This window comes from Tamandua tetradactyla, chromosome 7 (genome assembly GCF_023851605.1).
Source record: "Tamandua tetradactyla isolate mTamTet1 chromosome 7, mTamTet1.pri, whole genome shotgun sequence".
Lineage (NCBI taxonomy): Eukaryota > Metazoa > Chordata > Mammalia > Pilosa > Myrmecophagidae > Tamandua > Tamandua tetradactyla.
The window spans coordinates 125975999-125989838 of record NC_135333.1 but is presented as its reverse complement, the minus strand read 5'-3'; the positions used below and the strand labels follow the sequence as shown (position 1 = coordinate 125989838).

The window sequence follows — 13840 nt, the reverse complement described above, 5'->3', positions numbered from 1 at the left end:
TAGTTGAATCATTCTTACATCATGTTTCTCGGCGTGACTCTTCTGCCTCCTTCTTCCACTATTAAGGACCCTTATCAATTTAATGCCCCCCCCCCGATAATCCAGGATAATCTTTTTAACTCAAGGTCATTTGATTATCAACTTTACTTCTATCTGTAACCTTAATTTCCCTTTGCCATTTAACAATATATTCACAGGTTCCAGAGATTAGGACATGGGCATATTTAGGGGGCCGTTATTCTGTTTACCACACCTGTACTATCTCATCTAATTCTCCCAACAACCCAGTGAGGTAGGTATTATTACTATCCTCATATTGCTGTTAGGACAATAAGCTCACAGAAATTAAGTCATTTGCCCAAAGTTTAAATGTGTAATCCATCTAGTTCTAAAGTTTATGTGCATGTAAATATCCTTCCTCTCTTAGATAAAACGAAGGCCCATCTTAAGCACTGTTTCAGACTTTCCAACATTCTTTGAATATTTGTGGATTCAAATCAGTTATGGATTTTATCAGTAAGGGGATTTAAACATTTACATGTCCACCTCAAATGGCTATGTTTATCCAAAGTCACTGGTTCCTGAACACCAAGGCCAGTGAGCAGATCCAAGCTGCTCGAGGATCCCTCCCTCAGAGGAGGGTGGAATAAATGCACATCTTGGATGCTCGGATGGAAGCAGGTAAAACAGACTGGTCACAAACAAATTGTTCAAAGCAACTATTTGCTTGAAAGCAAATCTTCTGGGTCACTTGTTTTACTTGTATTTTTGATATATTGTGGCACAGCCCTGACAAATTTCCATGTGTTATTTAAGAACTGCCCCATTTTTTTCAGTATTTTCCTATAAAAATTTCTTCATTGATTTTGTCTGTTCTAAAGCATTTGTATTTTAAAAATTTGAAGGAAATCTAAATGCCCATCATCAGCAAAATCACCTTGTCCCAGTTAATGACATTTAATCAGAGCAAATAAATTATAAAATAGAAACTTGATAATGCAAAACAAGATTTTCCAACCAATTTTCAAATACTGAAAATATTGGTAATTACACAAACAATGGACAAACAGCCATTTTAAAAGAGAAAAAAAACAAAATGAAAATTTTAAAAACATTCCTTTTGGTTTTCTTTTCATATTTGCTTCCCTTGTACTGTTTTACAAAACGAATACATTGTCCATCATAGAAAAAAATCAGAAATGTAGACTAGCAGAAGAATTTATATATCCATAATTCTGCCCTCCCTGAGATGACCTTTTTATTAACTCTGCAGTAAATCTTCTAGATCCTTTGCTACATTATCTATAATTATATATCATATGCTTTTTAATAGAAGCATACTGTACAAATTGCTTTGTAACCTGCTTTTTGAGCCTAACAACACATCATGAATATTTCATGTCAAGATACACATTTTTGAAACATTCTTTTAAATGGCTACATAGTGTTTCATTTTATAGACATGCCATCATTCTATTTAACCAATTCTTTATTGTTGTGAATTTAGGTTTTTGGGGAAATAATGTGGTGTAGGCATAATTGTCTAACTATGAATTAGCAGTAAAATATCAAAAATGAAAAATTTTAAAATGCATAAAGTTCTACAAAGCTTCAGCTATAGTAAATAAATATTGTCAATATATGGAGGGGGAAATTTATGTACTACTTGGAATGTTTATTTTTTGACCAATTCTTTTTACCACGTTTTATCTGGACTCTTTCCCCCAATTAAATTGCTTTATCCAAACCATTTAAACCAACCCTGGTTCAGTGAAAAAGTTCTTTGATTAGTCATTCTGGCCACCTGTTTTCCATCAGAATTAAAATTAACACTGAGAAACATGCCTCTGATGAGAAGGAAAAAAGCTTCCTGATAACTCAAGACAGAAAGTGAAAGAGCCAAGTTTGATGACATTAGGAGGCAGTAAAGGGAACGGTTAAATGGAAGAATTAAATACTATTAGTGTTCTGAAAATGCTAAGATCACATTAATCTGAAAAATGAAAATAGTGCTGGCAGTCATACCTTGGGTTTATACCAATTTTCAAGTGAGATATCTCCAACCCAAAGTCATCCACTTTGGCTGCAATACTGGCCTAGACAATATTACTCTAATCCAATATATGAATTGATATCCATATATCACCTGTCCTGAGATTTTCTTTCTCTCTCTCTCTTTTTTTTTTTTCCTGTGTGTGTGTACATGGACCAGGAATCAAACCCAGGTCTCCCACATGACAGGTGAGCATTCTACCACTGAATCATTCATTTTTTGAGATTAGGCAGACACTATAACTTCCCTTATCTAAAGCCTCTGCAATACAGAATTATAGGACAAATGCCACAAATATCAATTATTGTGGATTACAATAATTTCCAAATTATTAAGTGGCCACTTTTCTTGTTGGGGCACTAGTTTAGTAAAAATGTGCCCAACTAGTTAACACCACTGTTAAGCCCTATTTGAAACACAGATACTTTACCAAGATAGGACACTACATCTTTAAAAACTTTTTGAAAAGTAAATAATTTCCTCTAAATGTAAATGGTCAAATTCTCTCAAAATTATAAGTACAGTGTTTCTTTCTGTATTATTCTAAATACAGATAACCTAGGTCTATTTAATTTAACCCAGTCTATTATTTAGTAGAACTTTGCTTGGCCTAGAAAAATCTCATAGGTTAAGTAAAAAGAAATGACTAACCTTTTCACTCTGGTATTTAAGCCTTAGTTTTTCATTCAACATTCGTAGGTAGTTATCACATGCTAAGCATTGGGTATATGAAGATGAAGGAAAGAATTCAACCCCACATGGAGCACAGTGCCTTTAATACTTAGAACAGTGCCTGGAACACAGTAGGTGCTCAACAAATACTGAATAAATAGAAAGGGAGGAGGAAAGAGGGAAGAGAAGGAAGGAAAGACAGGTTTCTCCCCTTAATACTTTACAAATGTTTGCATAACACCTTTTTATTTATTTATTTTGCATAAGCAGGCACCAGGATTCGAACCTGGGTCTCTGGCACGGCAGGTGAGAACTCTGCCACTGAGCCACGGTGGCCCACCTTGCATGACACTTTTGAAAAGCCCGAGGATGGGAGGCACAGTCTACCACTAACCCTCCAGCCTCTGGGAAAGTTATTTCTATTCCCTGGACCCTGAAATACAGGATTTGGATTAATGTTCCATTTCAGTTCTAGAATGCTGTAATTAACATCCTATTCACAAACACAGCCATCGATTTTTCCTAATTGTCTTTGTGTACACACAGTAGCCCTTAGGGCAAAAGCTCTGCTCACCTTTCTCTACTCTCCTGTACATTGCTTACTAAAGGGTAATTGCTTTCTCCTTCCAGCCCTAATCCAGTATTCTCCGAATAAACACGCTTTTCTCCTTTTGGCTGTGTCCTGGCCTTTCCCTTTCCTCTTTAATGGAAGAAAAAGTGGCCAGTTCAACTCTGCCCAGATAAATAGCACAGTACATGTAATTGAAAGTCAAAGAGACTGACTGGAAATGCAAGCTCTTCTCATAAAGATGTGGGTCTGAAACGGTGAGCTCTGTTGGACCCCAGACAACTTCTTACATGCGCCACCCCTAAAATCTGAAGTGAGTCCAGGAAAATGAATTTGGATCTTCGGGCTATAAAAGAAAATAAAAGGTGCAGGTCGATCTTGCTGTGGTAACAAGCATCGAGATTGCTAAAGTTGCTTTCCTGCCTCGGTTTGGCTGCTGCCTTCTGGGCTCCCATTAAAAACCTCTTGTATGATAATTACTACTTTTTGCTTTTCCAAAATGTCACAGAGCCTATTTAGCCATAGATCACCTCATGCGGGGCTACAAATTTTCTTTTAAATATTGCATTAATCGTTTAAATGTCGGATGATGTGAGTTATTATCTTGGCAACAAAATGGCTTTTCCTCTTAGCTCTTTTTACTCCTTCTCTTATTATTACAGAAAATCCAAATTGATGCTTCACAAGGGGCACTTATGTCATGTCCCCAGGGTCTAAATAATACTGCTCTGTTTCCATCTGTCATTCAATGTGTGTGCTATGCTGTTGGGGCATTCACTCACATCCACATCGTGTCCCTCAAGGACATGGCACACCCCACCATGCACATGAGTTTCCAAGGATGGAAAAGGCAATTCTGGGAGTGACTGGGATCTAGGATGATGTATCTAAGACCCAGATCTGGCCTAGCTCTGACACAGATGAGCTGTGGAAAGTTACACCCTGTGGAGAGTTACTTTCTAATCTGAGACAGTATTTTAGTTTGCTAAAGCTGCTGGAATGCAATATACAAGAAATGGAATGGTTTTTAAAGAGTTTACAGGTCTAAGGCCATAGAACTATGTCAAAGCTAAGGCATCCAGAGAAAGCTACCTTAACTCCAAAGGAAGGGCCGATGATGGTAGGGGTTTCCCTTTCAGCTGGGAAGGCACTTGGCGACATCTGCTGGCTTTCTCTACTGGCTTCTTCAAATGGCTTCCCCAGGGCATTTTCTTTCTGCATCTCCAAAGGTCTCTGGCTGTATGGGCTCTCATGCTTTTTCCAAAATGGCTCCCTCTTAAAAGGCTCCAGTAAGCAACCCCACCTTGAATGGGTAAAGACACATCTCCATGGAAATCACCTAAACAAAAGGTACTATCCACAATATGGTGTGTCACATCTCCATGGAAACCACCAAAAAAAATCCCACCCAGCAATATTGAATGAGGATTAAAGGACAGGTCTTTCTGGGGTACACAATAGTTTCAAAGTGGCACTGGTAGTTATAGAGATCACTTCTAAGCTCTGGAATTCTCTGGTCATCATACTCTTTAGGGTCCAAAGCATTTCAAAGAGAGAGTAGAGTACCTGTGGCAAGAAGCTTACTTTATAAACTCTGGTCAACAAAGGGCATAATGATATACATACTACAAGAGAACAGTTATTGGTGCTGTGGTATGTGGTAAGCCCTTTCTGAAATTAGACCAGTATTGCAATAGATGCTCAATTCTTTGGTGTAGAAGCCCTGGATCTATCATTTATGATGACCTTAGGTGAATCACTTAAATTACCTAACTCTCAATTTCATTGTTTGTGTAACAGGCATGTTTGCATGTCTTATCTGTGAAATTGTGAATGAAGTGCTGTATCGATTCTGAGAAATATCTGTCCATGTCTCTGTATTGGAGTGGCCATTTCATGGTGCCTGTTATTATATGCATCTGTGCTATCATGAGTGAGAGCTTCCGTATAAAGCAGATGTCTGTGACACTACATATGTCCTTATTTCCCTGGGCATGTCAGTGAGAGGTTGTGGCCTGGGTACTGAGTGCTGAATGCTCCTAGTTTTGTATATGATTTCTGCTTTACAGAGTTGATATGAGGGTAAAATAAAATGATGAGCAAAGCAATATGCCACATGAATATGGCAGTTCTGAACTTATAAAAGACTTATAAAGGATGTTATATAACTCCTAATTTAGTCATCTGAACAGCTGAATGAGGTATGTTTTATTACTTTTATTAATATTATTTTATAGATAAGGAGTCCTAGAACTTATCTGATTAGCCTGAAGTAACTCAGCTGATCAAGGACAGAGCTATATTTTGAATCTAGATCTTTATCCATGCTTGATACTTCATTTACATTTTTTACATTAGATACCCAACTTCTTGTGAAAAAGTTACCTGGTCTATTGTAAAAAACCTTGCAAATGTAATACATTGTTGAAATTAAGGAAAACACTGGGAGGAAGACTACACAGTTATAATTTCCTAGGAACTTTATTAGTTAGATTTTTCTTAATAATTGTATTATTTCCCACATTTTTTTTTTTAACCATTGAAGAAATGGCCAAAGTCAATTGGCAAAGTTGGGGAAAACTCACAGGTTTGGATGCCATCTGGTAAACGAAGGTGTCTGAAGTACTCGCACAGCATGCTCTATGGCTGGAATTGCTATAATGCTGATTAATGCTTTCAGCGTATGAACTCAGTACACTTTCTCAAGTAGGTCCTGGAAAGGCCACATCCTTCTTCGGACAGCACAATTGGTTCATTGGCCAAATGGGGTATAAGCTGTAGAGCTACTTCTACAGGAGTAGGAGTTGTTCCCATACCCCAGCACTGTAAATTTCCTCATCTATCAAGATATTATAATAGGGACCTACTGAGGGTTTTCAGGGAACATTGAAGCATGGCAGTAGTTGGAGTCTAAGGACTCTTGTGACAGTCTCCGGGTATCCTCTGAGAGGAGACAGGAGGATGTCACTGGACTCATCTTCCTCTTCGCTGCTACTCCCCTTCCCTTCTCTCTTACCCTCAGCACCAGACAGTATCACAAACACTTCCTTTCCCCACAATGTCTTGCATCACTTCCCAGGAGATAAAGTGCCTTCTGCACTGGTTTTCCAATTGGCCAGATCCCCAGCATGAACATTTCCTCCAGGACGTGGCATATAAGGCAGTGCCAGGAGAATTACAGTCCAGCCACTGCTGGATGGTCTGGAGCAACTTAATGTGTCTGGGGCAAACCAACCATCTTGTATCTTTCAGTGCCAGCTCCATCTCTGGGATCAGTGGTTTCGAGGTGGGGCTGAGGAGTGCAGTGAATTTGTCAAGCAACTGGAGGTCAGTGAACCAGAATTTGTGGCAAAGTTTTACCAAGCAGCAGTTGCTAGAATTGGAAAGGATTGATAGACACTAAAATCAAAGAGAAAACAGCCATAGCTGATGGAGTTGAGGCCATGACCTTATACTGAGAAATCAGTTCAGATGTGCAGCTTAGTCTGGCTGTGGTAACCTGATCATCTGACTGAACTCAGTGACCAGCACAAGCATGGTTATTTTAAAGTAAGAACATATCAACTGAACTCCTATTTGTACATGTTTTCCATCTAAGAAAATCCAGATCTTCAGTGAACCTCTTAGCTTGCTGATTTCCAAGAGATGATGGCAAACACCCAAGAATTTGATGGCTTCTTTTGTAACACTAAACAGAAGGAACCACAGTATTGTAACTTAAGTTGTTCCCTGCCAATGGCTCACAATGGATATAAAGTAGAACCCTCCTATTCCAGAAACAAAAGAGAGTAAGAGTAATAAAATGTCATGTTTTTATAATTTAGCTTGATTTAGATGGCTGGTTGCACCACCCTTATCAGATTCTGGCATAACTATGTGACACCCCAACCACTAGTTTTCCCAGTGATGATTTAGTAAAATTATGGAAAATCAGGAGAGTGAGATAATTAGTTACTCCCTCCTCCATTGATGCTTGTTTGAATCCAAATAATGACTTTTTTTCTAAAACATATATGATATCCTTGGTGTTTCTACACTCTAACTTTTCGCTAAATAATATGAAAACCCTCTTTATAGATTGGGGGGTTTATATTTTTTTTTTTTTTTTTTTTTTTTTAGAGAGAGGGAGGAAGGGAAGGAAAGACAGAGAGAAGGAAGGAAGGATGGAAGGAAGGAAGGGAGGAAGAAAGGGAAACATCTTTAAACATTTTCTTGTTTTATTATATTTTGTTTGTTTGTTTGTTTTTTACATGGGCTGGGGCCGGGAATCGAACCGGGGTCCTCCGGCATGGCAGGCATGCACTCTTGCCCGCTGAGCCACCGCGGCCCGCCCGGTTTATATTTTTGTATCAAATAAAGAAATGGATTCTCAGAAAAAAATAAAAGTGTAATAGCAGTTGCCATGTAGGGTTTATATGAGTATTTATAAAATAGTATGTGCAAAGTGATTTGTGTAGCAAATATAGCTATTGTAATGGAGGCATCATTGCAACAGGATCGCATCCAAGACTTTTGTTTTTTGGCACAGAGCTCCAATTACCTGAGCCAAGCAGTCGGCTATATTCACTTCTGTTTTATAGTCTAACAGTCATTTCTGAAAAGGGAAGGGTGATGGTAAAGTTAATGAAATAAACCTTTTTCATTAATAAATATTCTTAAATCAAAGTCCTAACTTTGCAATTTTTTATTTATGCTTGCATATTTGATTACTGCTGTCTAAGTTCATTTCCCTTATTACTTGGCCAAGGATGCCTTTGTAGGAACCATGCATAAGAAGCTAGTTTTAGGTCTCTACTGGAGAGCATCTAAAGTCATGAGATTCTGTAGGTCATGAGACAAGAGGCTAAAATGTTGTTGTTATCTTCCATTTATTTAAAACAAAATGTATGCCAGGTTATGAATTAAATTTTTAAATACAAAACGTACCTCTTTATATGCATCATTTATTCATTTATTTATTGAGCATCTACTATGTGACAGGGTTATACTCAAATAGTCGAGGCCTGATTTCTAGTTTTTGCAAAAAATGCCAGATTGTTAAAAAAAAATCTTGATTTTCTGGGCTTCATATTCCTCATATTTATACTGGGAAAAATATAACCTACTTTTCATCCCAGGACTGTCACAGGATTAAAAGAGATGATATATTAAAATGAATAATTAAAAAGGTTTAAAAGTATAATCATCAAGAATACTACTGAAACATTTGCTTTATATTTTGTTTTGCTTGTTTGTATTACTAGATTCTAAAACACCCTGTACAACAGAGAGGATTTTATTAGACTGCGTGCCACAGAAACCCAAACTAAAGTGGCTTACTGTAAAATATTTTATTTTTCTTTAATAAAACAAATAACAAAATGTTGGGGTAAGAAGTCCAAAGGTCAACAATGCTTTCAAGATCTAGATTAATTCTATCTTCCTGCCACATCAACCTTAGGATTTGTCTTTCTTCGTCATGGCCATGCTATGGCTCCTTTACCTCCAGGATTGCATCCACATTTCAAGCAGAGCTCCTCCTGAGACTTTGTCAGAAAATTCAGAAAGAGAAGCTATTTCCAGCTAAATTGTGCACACATTTGATTGCCAGAATTGTGTCCCACTGTTATCTCTAGAAGAAAGGAAATCTGAAAAGGTAAGTATTTTAGCTTTCAAACCTTTAGAGGAAAGTAAAGCAAAGGAAAAAGAAGTTGCAAATGGCCTAGTGAAGGTTCATCTTGAAATAGATTGAGATCCAGTAACATTTTTTTTTGTTAGTTTTACTATCATTCTTAGCTGGGACTTAAAACACCAAAACAGTTGTGTCACAGATGCTAAAAAACCATAGTGAGGTTCTACCCCAAATTTTTAGTGCCAACTTAGAAAGTCATCCTGAGATTAGCTGCCCAAACTACTCCTACTACATGGACTCAGGTTGGCTATGGATTTATAAGCCCTGACAACTAGAATTCAAGATACAAACTCTATCTTCCCCCAAAGAAAACTAGTCGTTTATTAATAAAGAAATAAAAAGGAACGAGGTCTCTTATTATAAACAGAGTATTCTATCTTTGAGCGTTAATGTAAAAAAAGCAGTTCCATATAATTATTGCAGACCTAAAGGTTAAAAGGGAAATTCAATAATAGGCATGTGACTAAAACTCTCTGGGAATCAAACTTTCTCCAAGAAACAAGGAGCAACTAGAGGGATTGAAAAAATATTTATGAGTCTTACTATCAAAATAAGAGCAGGGAAAAATGAAAGCAAAATAAAGAAGTCAAGTAAATTAAAGTAGAAAAAAACAGCAGTTTCTCTAAGTGGGATATTGAGATCTTAGAAAACAAGCCAGGCAGATATGAAGAGCATATTGTAGCGATTTTCCCAGGGATCCAGGATCTTGGAAATTATTGGGATGAATCTTCCTAAAATTCAGATAGAGAGTCCATAGTAAAAATAAACAATCTCTCAAATTTTGGTAACAGGTGGTTACAGAATATTTGGATAGAATTGAGAGGGTATGTATGGTAATCTTTATGTACTCAAAGATTGTGATAGAGCATTGTTAAAATAAAGTTCCCCAATGAATCATTCCTACAAGTACCCATTCCCATTTGCAATGCGATCATGTTGTACCCTTCAATTCCCCGACCCCCTTTGAGATGTTGCCCATTTCTCCACTCTGAAGCTGGGATGGTCTTACGAATTGTTTGAGCTTTCAGAGCTTGCATCTTCTATGTTTGATGACCTATTAATACTATCCTGAGACTACCATGCTGTGAAGAAACCCAGGCATATGGAAAGAGAGGGCCAGCTTTCCAGCTCTAGCAGCTGAGCCCAGCTCCTCACTGACCTGTCAGGTACATGTAGCCTCATGAGTAAGCCCCAGACAAAATTAGGAGAACATCCCAGTCAATACAAAGAATTGTAAACAAATAAATAATAGATCACTCTTGCTCTAAGTTATTAAGTTATGAGGTGGTTTGTTGCACAGCTGTAGAAAACTGACAGTTTCAATTCATTTATTTTCATTGCTGCCTACTATTCCATTAAATGACCATAGCATTTTAAAAATCAATTCCTTTCTAAATAGATATCTGGATTGTTCCCAGTTTATTGCTACTAAGAAAAATGCCATTGATTAATGCTAACATATACATCTCTATTTACATAAATCTAAGAATTTCTCCGGGGTATGCACCTAGGAGTAGGAGGGCTATTGTAAATATGTGCGTTTTCAACTTAACTAGGTAAAATCAAACTACCTTTCAAAGTGCAAACTATGCAGTGATTAAACAATAAACTATCCAGGAAAAGGTTAGTAAATATACTAATTAAAATCAAGAATTTTTTTCTTAAAACATAAAAAAAGGAAAAGACAAGCAGATATCGTAAAAGGTTTTCGCCTATATTTAACTGACAAAGGATTAGTATACTTAACACTTAAAGAATTATGAGCCAACATGAAAAAATAGAAAAACCTTTAGTAAAAAAATATGGACACGTCTATCACAGGAGAAAAAATAAAATGACCCCGAAACATATAAAATGAGTCACAGTTCATTAGTAAATAAAGAAATCCATCTCAAAATGAACCCGAGAAGCTCCTTAGCCATTTTAAAGGGGGTAGGTGATAGCGACTGAAGAAAATTTATGTTGTACCTTCTAACTATCTGCCTAAAACATTTATCTCTAGAACATTCAAAAATAATAAATACGGAATTGAAATGGTGACAGGAAAATACACACTGCTGATGCAGGTTCAGAGAAAAGTGACTGACTTTGCTGATGAGAATGTAAATTAATATTGCATTTCTAGAGAGTGATCTGAAAATAGCACCAAAAGATTTTAAAATGTGTGTAGTCTTTGACACAGAAATTTTAGTTCTGGTAATTAATCAGACAACTGCAAAGACATTTGAACTAGAAGTGTTGACGATTGCATAACTTGCCACACCCACTTATAAAGGATTTCTCCTACCCACAGTCCTTCCTGAGCGGCAAGGTCAAGTTTATACCAGATAAATTTGACTCTACCTCACCAGAGTTGAGCTGACAGAGAACTAAGCCAACCCAAGAGTGAGTAATCCATAGACTCTGGACAGAGTTCTGATTGGCCTGGCATAAAATGATAAGCAAGGACATTAGGATTTGTCTCTTGGAAATTAGGAATTGGGAAACCAAGAGACTAGAGGTGTGGTTTTTATAAGCAGGAACCAAAAGGTTATGTTAAGGGTTGGCATGATAAATTAATAGGGACAGCAAAACTTGTAACATTCTACACACAAGTGACAGGAACTATGAGTAACTGGAGAAAGACTGTTTAACAGAAATAATAGAGTCAAATAAATTAACAGAGAAAAGCCCAATTCCAGCCCAGATATATCATTATAATAATGCATCTTTCATTGAGTGGACTCAAGCAAGTCTCTATTTCTTGAAACCAAAATGATTCTCACTAAAATAACCCCACAATGAAATATTGTATAATATTGTAAAATTGTGCTGGTGAGGTATGTTGATTAGGTGACAAGCTCATGATAAGTACTTTTTTCTTCTCCATGTGATGAGTGGCCTGCACTTGAGAACATATGATTCAGGGGGAGAAAGTTAGTAGAATGCCTTATTGACCATAGGGTCAAGCTATGTTTTCCAATCCAATTCCACTAGCAATAATGCAGAATTTTGATCTTCCAAAAATGTTAATGATATTTACTAAATGGAGAAAAAGCACATTCAGAACAGTATATATAGATATGAGCATCGCTTCTTGATATATACAGATGTGATAAATAGAGAGATACAGGTAGATTAGAAAAGATATACACCAAAATATTGACTGTGGTCACCTCTGAATGGTGATATTATTGCATTTTGTTTGCTGGTTTATCGTGTTTTGAAAGTTTTGAGAGTTTTTTTTTTTCTGCTTCTCAAAGTTCTTAATCTCTCTACAGTGAAATGGGTTTTTTAGAAATAAATATTTTAATACACGATTATGAATGTTGGTGCTATTGGAGTGTCAACTCCATATGTTTCTTCTATGGGCCAGTTCCATGTGAGCAGTTTGAGGATGACCAATATATGGTCAAATGTTTCCTGGTTACCCTCCTAAATGAGGGCTGGTAGGATAGAAACCCAAGATAAGGGCCATCCCTGCAGCTGGACATGAGGGATATTTGGAAAGTTTTAACTGAGCTCCTCAGCAAGCCATTTAGAGCCTGAATTTCCAGGACCACCGTAGTTGGATCTCCTGGCTGTTCTTTTTATAAGCGCCCTGCTTCGTTCATAGGATTTAGGAAAAATGCAATATAATATTGTTGGCTCAGTGAGCTATTTGATGTACTATTCAACATCGAAAAGTTGTTTTAATGAGAATAGATTGTTAACTGTTTGCTTATTCTTGTAATAATGTTTTGAACGAAGCTTCTTTAATAAACTTATTATTAAGATTTTATGAGAAGGTTGTTCAACGTTAATTTATTATTACAGTTTATTTATTTAGCAATGGCTTCAAAATAGATTCTATTTGTAATCTGTAGCAAATAGGATTTTAATAATAACTACATTTTTACTTTTATGCCATATTAATCATTAAATTGAGCCAGGAGGTAACAGAGTTGATACAAATGAAAATACTATTTAGCGGGGGGATCAGATAAAACCATTTGATCATTTGAGGTTTACCTATGAGTTAACTCATTTGTGGAAAGATAATGATTTAATTATACAATTCAATTGAAATTCAACTAAATGATGATTAGCTTCTGCAACCATAAACGTTCTGCCATCTCTCCATTTTATCTCCACTGCGTATTGATGTCACTGGAGGGTAAGCTATTACTATCTCAAGATAGGAAACAGCATTAATCCTATTATAGTTACCATAACATATCTACACTGTAAATTTCACCTATTGTATTTCATTCATTCAACATTTATTCAATGATTTTCTAATGCAAAAGATGCATTATCCTGGGCATTTTGGAGATGGAAACCAAAGTTAGGACCTACTCTTAAGAAAGTACAGATAGTAAATGAATTAAAACAGGTACATAAGCAACAAGATAGAAAATAAGAAATATCAAAAATACAGATGAAAATGCTGTAAAACTTGAGAGGAAGAGATAATTTCTAGATTTATGCATCTCCAATATGTCTTTGCAATCATTCTTAATGACTCGTAGTTCCTCAAACACACTCAGCATTTTCTTTCATTGAACTTTTGAACAGGCTCCTTCTACTACTTTGAAGTTGACCTCTCTGCTGAGCCACCTGCTGACCTGCTACAGTTCTTTGAGACTGTGCTGAAACATCACCTCCTCTGCAAGGCTGACTTCATTAGGCAAAGCAATAGGCACAGTGCAATAGGGCTCAGAATATTTTCAGGGTCCAGGAAAATTTTATAATTTATTTTAAAGTCAGAAGGAAAGAATGAACTTTTAGGTCAAAGAAAATTTTTCAATATATAATATTATCATATTTGTCTTTCTACCCACATAGTCATAAAATATAATTTTCAATATTTTTGTATCAAGAAAAGGACTGAGAGAGTAAAAATACATATGGCCCC

At 36.5% G+C, this 13840-nt stretch overlaps 1 pseudogene; it reads left to right on the top strand.

Moving 5' to 3' along the window:
* The first annotated feature begins 6254 nt into the window (after positions 1 to 6254).
* Positions 6255 to 6686, top strand: LOC143690133 (uncharacterized protein C14orf119 homolog; annotated as a pseudogene).
* Positions 6687 to 13840: the final 7154 nt, after the last annotated feature.